The sequence below is a fragment of the Pan paniscus genome, chromosome 6, assembly GCF_029289425.2.
Source record: "Pan paniscus chromosome 6, NHGRI_mPanPan1-v2.0_pri, whole genome shotgun sequence".
Lineage (NCBI taxonomy): Eukaryota > Metazoa > Chordata > Mammalia > Primates > Hominidae > Pan > Pan paniscus.
Genome location: NC_073255.2, coordinates 34,003,118 through 34,016,571, shown reverse-complemented (window position 1 = coordinate 34,016,571; position 13,454 = coordinate 34,003,118). Strand labels below are relative to the sequence as shown.

Sequence of the window (13,454 nt, the reverse complement as noted above, 5' to 3'; positions counted from 1 at the left end):
GTTTTCCAGTTGCCTTCGTACCTGTCTCATATAATGGGAAGATTCTGGAGGGCAGCAATGGTGCTTTGCTGTTTTCATATATCCCTTCTTTAACCCAAGAATCTTTCCTGTAATAGAATTTCAAAAATGTAGAATCCAGCTGAGTGTTTATCTTTGTTGTGGATTCTCAAGCCATTTAAAGGCAGCAGGCTGTCATGATTTTCCACACAAAAGGGCAGAAACGGGATTAACACAATAGGATGCTGTCTCTACTCTCATCTACCCTGTCCAAGGAATTTAATTTCCTATAAGCCTACCTCCAATTCTCCTTGGGACAGTTATATTTAAGAACCTTAATGCTTCAGACCCTCTTTTGACATTAAATCTTTGTCTGCTGAATGCTAACAATCTTGAGGGACATTGGGTTTACTCAATTTGTATTTTTAGACATGAGTGTACATAATTGTGTAGACAAAGTATTTGAACGTTGAATTGATATTTTAAAGTTTTGATCCAAATGTGTGATATTGGATAAAAATACTCTAGGAGGCTTAACGTGGGTAATACAGACTAAACTTGTCAAGTAGTTAAATAGGATGATCTGGCAGGACTTATGAAAATGTCTGAAGAATATTACAACTTTCTACGTTTTCTTTTTGATCTGGGTCCCCATAGCCCTATTCTGCTACACTCTATGTGTCATATCACAATGAGGAGCTTTTGCTTTTTACTGCTGCTTATGATCTTATTTCATTATTGGTAGGTGGAACACTATCAGATTAATACAACTCTTTTAAGGCATTGAATAGAAAGATTCCACCACTGCTAACCTTCCTCTGCGCTCCTATTTTTCAAACTCTATCATTACCTTCTCTTCTGTAGAGCATCCTGTCACCATCTTATAATAGAAGTTCAGTTCATTTGCATATGCATTTGCAGGTTTTCATTAAGAGGAAGACAGCAGAATGATTAATGAGTGTTAGTTCTCACTTTGCAAAAGGAATATTGTCTTTTTAAAAAATATTCCATCTTTCAGAGCACTGAAAGAAATAGTTATAATTTAAGTAAGAAAAAGTCATTTACAGCATTTATGTTATTTAAGATGTTTTGCTTATAAAGTAATCCATGCTTACTGTAGACATGTTAGAGGCAAAAAAGAGACAAGTAAAACAAAAAAGAAATCATCCATATTCCCTCCACCATGAATAAATACTTTGGTACTTTCCCCCCCCCTTAGGAATTAGCAGTTTAGCAGCCTGATTTTTGCAGTTTACATTACATAGCAACATGAACATTCATGTGGAAAAAAAGTTTGTTAGGACCTATATAAAAAAGTGTCTATTTTGGAATGTTAAGATCATTAGTGTCCACTTTATTTAGTTTTTCTAGATTGTGTAATTTTTAAAATGAATACATTTTACTTTTCTAGTTGGAGGCCATAATAAAGCTACTTTCCTTTTGGAATGAACTTGTACGATTATTTCCTGTGTCATTATAGATTCCTAATGTGACTTTTAATGGCAATATAAAATTCCTTTCTATTAATCTACAATAATTCATGTTGTTATTCCTCCATTGATTGAAATTTAGGTTGTTTCACAGTTTTTGGCTTTTTTTGAATTACTCTTGGACAAACATCCTTACACATAAATCTATATGTGCCTTTCTGTTTATTTTCTTGGGCTTGATTGCTGTAAGTTGAACACATCAGTGGCACGGGCACCAGCTGCACAACCCTAGGAGCCACCAAACACAGTGTATTCTATATAAATGTTGCTGCCAGGAGCCCCTGTTCAAACTACAATGTGAGTAACGCCTGCTGGAGTAGAGCAATAGCTGAAGCCTTGGTCAAAGGCTATGAAAATGTTTAAAGCACTAGATAAAAATTGCCAAGCTGCCTTCTGGAAAAATTGTCTGAATTTATATTCATTCCAGAACTCACCACATATATCATGACTGAGAATTAGAATATATTTTAAAACACAAATTCCCTAGGAAAAATGGCCTCCCATTGCTGTATTTATTTGTATCTAACTGATTACTAGGGAGATTAACTTTTTGCTTATGTCTACTAGTCATTTGTATTTCTTCTTTTGCAAACTGCCTATTCATCTCTTTTGGCAAAATAATAGTAAGTACTGGGTACCAGTAATTGGTACCAAGAGTTGTTTATGTATGATCTTACGTACTCTTTTCAATTACACTGCAAGCAGTCATGCTTATTATCTCCGTATTACAAATTAGAACTCCAAGAGGTATACGGATGATACAAGTCTTGTCCAACATCACACAGAACGTGACAGGGCCTGGATTTGAACCCAGCTCTAACTCCAGAGCCTGAGCTCTTAATCACTGGACTCTAGTGCCCCTTAATTAGTGTGTTAGTGTTCTTCTTATTAGTTTGTAATAACTCTTTACATAGTAATTATAAGAACTTTTAACTGGTCAAATTTGTGCCAAAGGTATTTTTATTGGCTCATCATTTGCCTTAATTTGATTTATACAGATTTAAGTCATTTTTATATCAATTTAGATGACTTTTTTTTTTGAGATGGAGTCTCGCTCTGTTGCTCTGTCGCTCTGTCGCTCTGTCGCCCAGTGCAGTGGCGCGATCTCGGCTCACTGCAACCTCTGCCTCCTAGGTTCAAGTGATTCTCCTGCCTCAGCCTCCTGAGTAGCTGGGACTACAGGCATGTGCCACCACGCCTGGCTAATTTTTTGTATTTTTAGTAGAGATAGGGTTTCACTGTGTTAGTCAGGACGGTCTCAATCTGTCCTGACCTTGTGATCTGCCCGCCTCAGCTTCCCAAAGTGCTGGGATTACAGGCGTGAGCCACCACACCCGGCCTAGATGTCACTATTGGTACGTTATCACATTTAAAAAATATTCTAAATTTGATTCACAATATTATTAAAATGTTTGATGTGAAATATTTTCCTTTCTAATCAAAAAAACTATTGGGGAACAGATTGACTTCGGAATATTAAGAATGAAACACATGTAAGCATAATATGTGAATATTTGGAAATGAAATAACCTACATCATTGATGAAAGGACATCTTATTTCTCATTGATATTTCCACTGTCTGCAGGGAAATATAATCATTTGAAAATACAAGACAAATAGCAAAAGATCAATAGAATGCTTAGCAATGTAAGTTATCTTAATGCTTTCAAAATAACAGTGACCAGATTTTTTGTTTGTAATACTTAAGTTGATTTGCTTGCAATAATAAATAAATCCTCACATGCACTAACTCAGTTTTGCAAAGCATAAGAAAACAAATGAACCTCATAAATGCTATATAGCCCCTCCACAAATGTCCAGTTCTTACCCGTGTTTTGCACTGATATAAAATAGAATAGCTATTAAGTATTTTGTAATTTGAGAAATAAAAAACCTGGTAATTATTGATGGTTTCTCTACTTAGAAAAAGGAGAATATTTATTTACATATATCAGAGTAATTCTATTTGGCAAAGGATATATAGCAAAATAATCATTTGTGTTACTAACATCTGCCTTGTTCTTGCTTATGAAGGAGACTTAGGACAAGTATCAGAATCTTTCCTTCTCACTCCTGAAGAATTTGTGTTGAGTCTGGGTTCCTGGGTTTTCTAGCATCTGAGAGTGGTCAAAAAATTCTCAGACTGCAAAACTTCAGCCTGAGTTTCTGTGCAGAGCATTCTAGAGTCTTTTCTTCAACAAGGCTGACTGAAGGCTGACACTGGGTGGGAAGGAAGGCAGAACTGATCTAGCAAAGAGTGAAGGGAGCACTCTTCCTCATGACTTGGAGTGGGATGGGGTGGTTCTTAAGGATGGCATCCCATGCCCACTCTCATGCAGTGCTGTGTGAGGGGATGGAGCCTTCTGAAGGGTTCTCCCAAGATGGCAGCATGGCCTAACACAAATAAGCCTTATGCCCAAGCCTGGCAAAAAGAAAATGGAGCGGCTGTTTTCAAAGGGTCCATGAGGACTGTAAGTGTGTCAGCATGATATTGGAGGATCACCTCCTGTTTTCTGACACCAAGAGAGATGCTGGGTCCCCTATAATCCTAAGGAGGCAGGAGACCTCAAAACCATGACTGAGGAGGTGCAAATGCTGGTTAGCTCTGGTAGGTGGGGTCCTGCCTGGACTATAATGTCCCTTAACTGGTGTGTTAGTGTTCTTTCTATTAGTTTGTAATAACCCTTTACATAGTAGTTAACCTTTGATTGGTCAAATTTGTGGCAAACCCATTTTTATTGGCTGATTATTTGCCTTAATTTGATATATCATAGGGATTTAAGTCATTTTTCATATGAATGCAGATGGCTAATTCCACTCCAAGTTGTGAAATTAATTAATTAATGCCAAATAGTCATTCAACAAACAATAACTGAGCCCCTACTATGATCCAGGCATAGGTATAGACCCTGAGAATATAACAATAAACAAAGTCCCTGCCCTCAAGAGGCACAGACAATGAACTGCTTTTTTTAAAAAGACAACTTCAAATGCTGAAAAATGTGTTCAGATGAACATAAAGACGTTGCATGTCAGGCAACGTCTCTCGGAGGATGTGACATTTCAGCAGAGACTTGATCTTGCAGGTCTGGAGGAGGGAACAGCAGATTTAAAGGGCTGAGTCAGACACGAGCTGGGCATGTTAGAGGAACAGGAAAGGTGGCCGGTGGAGCTGGTGTCAAAGGAATGAAACCGCACGCAGAGGAAGACCAGGTCAGAGGCTGAGTAGATGTCAGATCCTAGCAGCCACGTGGGTCATAGTGGAGACTTTCTGTTTATTTCTAGACACAATGGGAAGCCACAGAAGCTTTTAGGAAGGGGATAACATGTTCTGATTCATACTGAAAAGATCACTTTGGCAGCTATGGAAAAGGATAGTAAGAAGAGCAGGCTGCACGGTGGCTATGTGACTATTCCAGTGGTTTCAAAGAAAGGCTGATGGTGTGGACAGAGGATAGTAGCAGTGGAGATGGCAAGACACCATCAGACTTAGGGTAGAATCTGACAACACTTGCTGATGATGGAATGTGAGGCATGAGATAAACAATCATCAAGGTGACTCCTAGGTTTTCAGCTGAGCAGTTAAATGGCTGGTGGTGCCACTTGCTGTGATGGTGAGGGCTTGGGGAGGGGGAACTTTGTGTGGGGATGGAACCGAGGGTTGTGTTTGGGACATGTGAAGTTTGAGGCACCTATGAAATGTCTAAGGAGATGTCAAGTAGCAAGGTTTGGAGAGAGGTCTGGGTTGGAAAAAAAGATTTTGGTTATAAAGTGAATGAATGAAAGAACAGATAGATAGGTGGGAGCATAATGAGATGGGTAGGTGTTTAGAAGGAAAGAGGGTTGGGGTATAGATGGTAAAGTGGATGGATGGATGGATGACTGCACAGATGGATGGATGGACAGATAGACAGATAAATAGGTAGATATTAATAGATGGACAGATAGATAAACAGATGGAAGAAGGAAAAGAGAGAGAAAAAAAATGAGGGGACAGAGGAAAAGCCAGTAAATTAAAAAAAAAAAAAAAGTGAGGGGGGCCAGGCACGGTGGGTCACGCCTGTAATCCCAGCACTGTGGGAGGCCAAGGCAGGCAGATGACTTAAGGTCAGGAGTTTGAGACCAGGCTGGCCAACATGGTGAAACCCAATCTCTACTAAAACTACAAAAATTAGCCCAGCATTGTGGTGTGCACCTGTAATCCCAGCTACTTAGGAGATTGCGGCAGGAGAATTGCTTGAACCCGGGAGGCAGAGGTTGCAGTGAGCAGAGATAGCACCACTGCACTCCAGCCTGGATGACAGAGTGAGACTCTGTCTCAAAACAAAACAAAACAAAACAAAACAAAAAAAGAAAGAAAGAAAAAAGAAAAAGATCTCCTATATAGGTATAAATTACTTTAAGCAATCTGAAGATTAGAAAGGAATAAGTTTCCCAGTGAATAAATTTTTTAGTGTCTCTGTGCTAGAAGACAATGTTCACTAAACTAAAAATATTTTATCTTAAGGAGATAACTATTTTATATTTGCCTCTTCCGTCTATATTTTCTCCCCTCTTTCTTGCTTTCTTTTGTATTAAATGATTTTTTTTCATTCCCATTTTCTCTGTATTTATTTGGAAGTTATAAACACTGTTTCTATTCATTTAGAAGTTAACCTAGGCATTTTAACATATAAGCTAACGAAGCCTAATGTTTATCCATATTCTTACCATTCTGACCAATGATGAAAGAGCGAGAGGTTGCTTTCCCTTTCCTTCCTGGCTTCCTATTTATATGCTCTTCCTTCTAGTATTTCAGCTCAATCTCGTTTTTTAAACACCAGAAGTTAGCCATTATTTGTTGTTTTATACTGTCAACATTAATTTAGGTTTAAACAGAAGTTTCCCATTTTCTTGGCTCAAAATACTTTCTTGTATATTAGATCTTCCTTCTGTATTCTTTTTTCTTCCTAAAAAATACCCTTTTAAAGCTTCTTTGTAAGGGTGTCTTAGTAGTAATCCCTTTCAATTTTTGTCTATAAATGTCTTTACTTTGTCTTTCCTTTGGAATCAAAGTTAGATTTGTATAGGATTCAAGCTGACAGTTAATTTCCTTCAGCAATTTGAAGAGACATACTGCTAATGAAGACATACCCATTGTGTTCTGACATGTTTTCTTGCCAATAAGAAGTCCACGATTAATCTAGTTATTATTTCTTTTTGGCATTTTTTTTTTCTTTTTCCTCTCTGTTTGGGGGAATCTGAAGCTTTCCTACAGTGTATCTAAATGTGACTTTATTTTTATTTATCCTGCTCAGGACCTATTGGCCTTCTTGACTTCTCTTCTGGATCTTTGTAGTCAGAATAAATAAATAGTCATGGTCTTTTTTTTCTTTTATCTGTTTTTTTTTCCTAGGAGACGGAGTCTTGCTCTGTCGCCTAGGCTGGAGTGCAGTGGCGCGATCTTGGCTCACTGTAAGCTCCGCCTCCCAGGTTCACACCATTCTCCTGCCTCAGCCTCCCGAGTAGCTGGGACTACAGGCGCCCACCACCACGCCTGGCTAATTTTTTGTATTTTTAGTAGAGACGGGGTTTCACCGTGTTAGTCAGGATGGTCTTGATCTCCTGACCTTGTGATCTTCCCACCTCGGCCTCCCAAAGTGCTGGGATTACAGGCATGAGCCACCGCGCCCATCTGGTCTTTTTTTCAATTATGGAAAATAGTCATGATCTCTTTGAATATTGCCTAATCTGTCCTAAAATGTCAGTGAATTAGACATGTTAGACTTTCTCACTCAATACTTCCTAACCCTTCTTTCATATTTTTCACTGTTTTTTTGTTTTGTTTTTTTCCCTGTGCTCCGCTTGGGTAACTTATCTTCTACTACTCTCCTTCCCGTTGGCTATCAATCAATTTATCTGTGTTAGTCTGTTCTCATGCCGCTAATAAAGGCATACTCAAGATTGGTAATCTACAAAGATAAGAGGAAAAATTGACTCAGTTCCATACGGCTGGGGAGGCCTCACAATCATGGTGGAAGAGCAAGGAATGTCTTACATGGCGGCAGGCAAGAGAGAATGAGAGCCAAGTGAAAGGGGAAATGCCTTATAAAATCATCAGCTCTCAGCCAGGCATGGTGGCTCATACCTGTAATCCCAGCACTTTGGGAGGCCGAGGCGGGCAGAAAACCTGAAGTCTGGAGTTTGAGACCAGCCTTGCCAATATGGTGAAACCCCCTCTCTACTGAAAATACAAAAAATTAGTCAGGCGTGGTGGCATGCGCCTGTAATCCCAGCTACTGAGGGGGCTGAGGCAGGAGAATCACTTGAACCCAGGAGTCAGAGACTGCAGTGAGCAGAGATCGTGCCACCACACTCCAGCCTGGGTGACAGAGAGAGGCCCCGTCTCAAAAAAAAAAAAGAAAAAGAAAAAGAAATCATCACATCTCATGAGACTTATTCACTGCCATGAGAACAGTATGGGGGAAGCACCCCAAAGATTGAATCATCTCCCACTGGGTCCCTGCCACAACATATGGGAATTATGGGAGCTACAATTCAAGATGAGATTTGGGTGTGGACACAGCCAAACGATATCATTATCTAATCTGCTGCTTATCAACTGAGATGAATACAATTTTTATATTTTTCATTTATAGAATTTTGTTTATTTTGTGTCTCTCTCTCTTCTAGCTTCTTGTTCCTGTATCTCTCTAAAAATTCTTTTTTTTTTTTTTTTTTTTAGATGGAATTTTGCTCTTTTTTGCCCAGGCTGGAGTGCGATGGCACAATCTTGGCTCACTGCAACCTCCACCTCTTGGGTTCAAGCAACGCTTCTGCCTCAGCCTCCCAAGTAGCTGGGATTACAGGTGTGTGCCACCGTGCCCAGCTAATTTTGTATCTTTAGCATAGACGGGGTTTCACCATGTTGGCCAGGCTGATCTCGAACTCCTGACCTCAGGTGATCCGCCCAAGTCGGCCTCCCAAAGTGCTGGATTACAGGCGTGAGTCACTGCACCTGGACTCTCAAAATTGTTTAATCATTGTGTTGGGTATTTTCTTTCTGCCCCTTCCAAATCCACTCTCTACCATGTTCCATCCTGCTTTGTGCCTCCATGGCTAATCAGCTGAGCAACCTGTCCCTTGTCTGGACAGGTTCCTGTCCCTCTGGGGGGAGAAGCAGACCTTGGCTATGTACTGGTGTAGCCTCCAGGCCTCGAAAAGCTTTACTGTCTCTCCTCAGGGACTGATGGCTTTTGCTTCTATCCTTTCCCCAGAAGCAGATATGTGACTGCATACCAAAATATGGAAAGACGGATTGCTGGCCCCCCTCCAGAGGCAGAGGGCTTTGCTTCTCAAGGGCTTGCTGCTTCTTCCTGACAGCTTAATTAAGGCTTTTGCTCCCATGAGAGGAGCATCAAGGTGTGGGGGTAGCCACCTCCTCCTGCATCCTGTGCCACCAAAGGGGGGGTCTCTCCAGCCTTTTGCCCTGCCCTAGTCTTCCTCAAGAGCACCCCCTCTTCCCCATGGAGACTATGAAGAGAAGCTTGGGAGTGTGTGTGAACTCCGCTTGTGTCTGGGCCTCTCAGTTATTCTAAATTAATATGAGATATGAGTGCATACTCAGTCTTTAGAAATTCTTTTTTTTTTTTTTTTGAGTCAGTCTCCCTCTGTCACCCAGGCTGGAGTGCAGTGGTGTGATCTCAGCTCACTGAAGCCTCCACCTCCCAGGTCCAAGTAATTCTAGTGCCTCAGCCCCCCAAGTAAGATGGAATTACATGGGATTACAGGCATGAACCACCACACTCGACTAATTTTTTTTTTTTTTTTTTGGTAGAGACAGGGTTTCACCATGTTGGACAGGCTGGGCACCTGACCTCAAGTGATCTGCCCGCCTCAGCCTGCCAAAGTAAGGAATTCATTATTTTTTAAAAAATATTTCTTCTTACTCACTCCATGGCAACCACCCCCTCCTTCCCCCCATACTCTGCCAAAGGTGCAACAATTTCATATCCTGCCTCTCATTAGAGATGCTTTTTATCCTTTGAAGTTTACTTTCCTGGTTGCCTTGTGACCTCAAGTCTCTGATGAGTTTAAGGAAAGAAAGTTATAATATTGTACACTGTTCATCATTTTCTTGTTGTTAGGATGGGGGTGACATTCTCTCGTAGCTTTCTATATTCCAAGCAGGAGCAGAAATCCTCATGTATTATTAATAGCACCACCTTTCACTTCATAATCACTGTGGGCTGGAGGATAAATTATATGGCTGCAGAAAGTTAGGCCCCCACTGGAGGCTACCAGCACCTGGCAGATGCATTCAGGGCAATGCCAACTACAGGGCTTTTTTTTCTCTGGGTTCCTGCTTAGCTTTCTGGCCTTAGAAGATTTCCTTGACTTTCCTATAAGCTTAGGTGTGCATTTTTAAAAATGTTTTTTTAAAAACTATCTCATCCAGCTTTTTTTTTTTTTTTTTTTTTGATACAGAGTCTTGCTCTGTCACCCAGGCTGGAGTACAGTGGCGCAATCTCAGCTCACTGCAACCTCTGCCTCCTGGGTTCAAGCGATTCTCCTTCCCCAGGCTCCTGAGTGGCTGGGATTACAGGCACCCACTACCATGCCCAGCTAATTTTTGTATTTTTAGTAGAAACAGGTTTTCGCCATACTGGCCACGCTGGTCTCAAACTCCTAACCTCAGGTGATCCACCCACCTCGGCCTCCCAAAACGCTGGTGAGCCACCACACTCGGCCTTATCCAGCATTTTTAAGTGGCAGAAAAGCTTCTCCAGATATCTAGTGAGTCATATAGTTGGAAACAGAAGTTGAAAAAAAAAGTTTTATAATATTAAAATGTTAAGGTTTTACTTCTTTCCCAATTAACATTAATGATTCTTGAAATCGTTGGTCAGATGACTGTATGTCGAAAAGCAATGGTTAATATGAAATTAATATTTAAAAAAAGGAATCTGTTAATATCAAAGATGGACTTTACTAAGCTTTTCTTAAATACTCTAAAAATTCAATTTATTTGGAGGGTGTTAACATGAATAATTTAAAATTCATTTCCCAACTGCAAGGGAAATCAAATTGATTCCAATGGTTTTCCTGAATCTGAAGGCTTGATTATTTTTAAAACTTTTTTTTGGATGATAAATGGGTGGCAATATGATGATAGATGAGACAGAGATTATTGTTATAGCATATTAAGAAAACTTTAGACACTGATGCTATCATAACCAAGGGTGAGCCTAGGTGTAGAAGTCACAATGTTCCTGAAGCAGAATGTTGATCAACTGGATGCGACCAGTCAACTAACAGAAATCAGCTGTGATGCCCACAGCAACCATGCTTTCAAGAACTCAGTGGGCCGGATGCTGGAGAGTAGGTGGTGCTGTTTTAATGATTTACAGTAAGATGCCCCATTAAAGGACTGAATCATTGCAGGAATCCCCCCATATATGGAAACCTAGGTACTTCCTGGGTTCCTTCTAGGTGGCAATGTAATCCAAGCATATAAACGTGATACTACTGACCCTACATCTGATTTGGCCCATCTGGCTGACTAGGGGGCTGTCTCCACCATTCCATGAGTTTTTTGTCCTGTGTACCACCCACTGCACCCTGCATTGCGCACTCTGTTGAGGAGGACAATTACTTCAGATACAGCTGGATTGTTCTTTAAAGTCAAACATATGGGAATTGGGGGCTTCCCTCCAAATCAGTTCTTAAGTCCACTTGTAAGAACTATATGTGACGGCATGCTTGAAAGCTTCAGCTACAACAACTTCATTTCTTAAAAAGTGATGGATTCAATAATGTTAGATGGATTTGATAGGCATGTATTATATTATGGAAAAATGAAAATGCATTCTCTGGAGACACACTGGTAGATTTCTAAATTATGTCATATGCTTGGATTTAGCCTGCAACAACTGCTATACTCTGAATTGTTCATCTCCGGACAAGTATTTAGTTTGTGGAATTTGATTTAATAGTGCCCCTTAAGGTATTAGAGTTTGTCTTTCCGGTCCACGTTAGAAGTCTCTGACCTTAAACTCTGTACAAAGAAAGCCCTTCAAAGAAAGCTCGGGGCTGAATTGAGGAGGATTCTGGGTAGAATCCTCTCCGTCTGGGATCCCCACCCTATTAGTTTACTTGAGGTGTGGCGCTCCTTCTAACAAGTTCAGCTCGAAGACTCTGAACTGGCTAATGCTGTAGTTTATTCCATTACATATGTATTATGTTGGTTTGTATCCCCACAGAATCACCAAGCCCAGTTTACAGGTTGTTCTTCTTTATAGACCTGTGAAATCCCCTGGGTGTTCCAAAGAGCTTTGGGGTTTCTGGGAATGTGGCAGAAAGAATACAGTAGGACGCGTATTAGGTGATGTCTGCGCTGTTCCTTCACGTGAAAGAGCAGTGCGTATGTAAGCAATGTTAGGGCTCTGCAGGCAAGAGTCAGAACTGGGGGGAAACCGGCAGTTCATTATGTCCAGCACCTTCCATCTCAATTGACACATCTCATAAAGTCGTTTTTTAATAAATCAGCTGAGTCATAGAGCAGTGTAAGTGATATGGTTTGGCTGTGTCCCCACACTAATCTCATCTTGAATTCCGACATGTTGTGGGAGGGACCCCGTGGGAGGTAATTGAAGCATGGGGGCAGGTCTTTCCCATGTTTTTCTCGTGATAGTGAGTAAGTCTCGCGAGATCTGATAGTTGCTATAAGGGGAAGTTTTCCTGCACAAGCTCTCTCTTTACCTGCAGCCATCCACATAAGATGTGACTTGCTCCTCCTCGCCTTCCGCCATGATTGTGAGGCCCCCCCACCAGCCATATGGAACTATAAGTCCAATTAAACCTCTTTCTTTTGTAAATTGCCCAGTCGCGAGTACGTCTTTATCAGCAGTGTGAAAACAGACTAATACAGTAAGTCATTTTTGCCTGAGATTAGATATTACAGAAAGTCACACGGAAGTGTTCCATGAAGTTTAGAAATAAAAATTCTAGAAGACATACATTTGTCATGTAATGGTTGATTTTTCTTCAAAATATTCAGTGAATGTACAAAACCCACTTTAAACTAAGGACATGTACAAATTACTTAAATTCGTCCCCAGATGAACAATTGGAGAAAATATGAATAATGGGGGAAAATCTAACATGTGCAGTATTCAAAATTAATTAAAGAAAGGGCAAATCTTTGGCATCAAATGGAACAATGTTTTACTAGAGGTATGCATAAAAGGAACACTGACATGAAGGAAAGCATATTAAAATCTTGTGTTTGAAGATTCACTGTTCCCTAGAGTTGCTCTAGTAACTAAGATTAGCAAGAAATTTGTCAGATATTAAAACAAAAGAAGAGTTTCATCAGTATCACCAGCAATCTATTGTTAAACATAAAGTAGCCAAGGAAGCACCTTAGGACCAGGTTTAAGAGCTCAGGGAATCCCCCTCCACCCCATAGGATTCCTGGCAGTTTACCTCCAGAGAATGGGCTTCTGCTAGAAGTCTGGGAGCACTGGATTAGTCAAGAAGGCCAAATACAAGGATCAAAAGGACACCACAGCTGGGCATGGTACTCACACCTGTAACTCCAGTGCTTTAGGAGGCAGAGGCAGGAGGATCACTTGAGCCCAGGGGTTCAAGGCTGCAATGAGCTATGATGGCGCCACTGCACCCCAGCCTGAGCAACAGAGCAGCAACCTGTATATACATATATATATATATATATATATACACACATATATATATACACATATATATACACACACACACACATATATATATACGTGTATATATATACACATATATATATTCGTGTATATATATATATACATCTTATCCCTGCCAGGTAGCCATGGAATAAGGATGTGAAGGTCTATAGGCACACAAGCTCTGACTGAGCAAACAGTGGTCAGAAGGGAGGAAGAAGCTTTTCTGGATCAAATGTGTCAAGCAGGCCCTGAGAAGAAAAGACAGAG

The 13,454-nt window shown here is 40.5% G+C and overlaps 1 protein-coding gene across 1 annotated transcript in view; it reads left to right on the top strand.

Moving 5' to 3' along the window:
* The first annotated feature begins 4,606 nt into the window (after positions 1–4,606).
* The window catches only part of CPVL (carboxypeptidase vitellogenic like), a 189,739-nt gene continuing 180,891 nt past the window's right edge, over positions 4,607–13,454 (top strand). The window contains exon 1 of the mRNA XM_034963852.3: positions 4,607–4,701. The gene's annotated coding sequence lies outside the window, so the exon portion shown is untranslated. The remainder of the gene's footprint in view (positions 4,702–13,454) is intronic.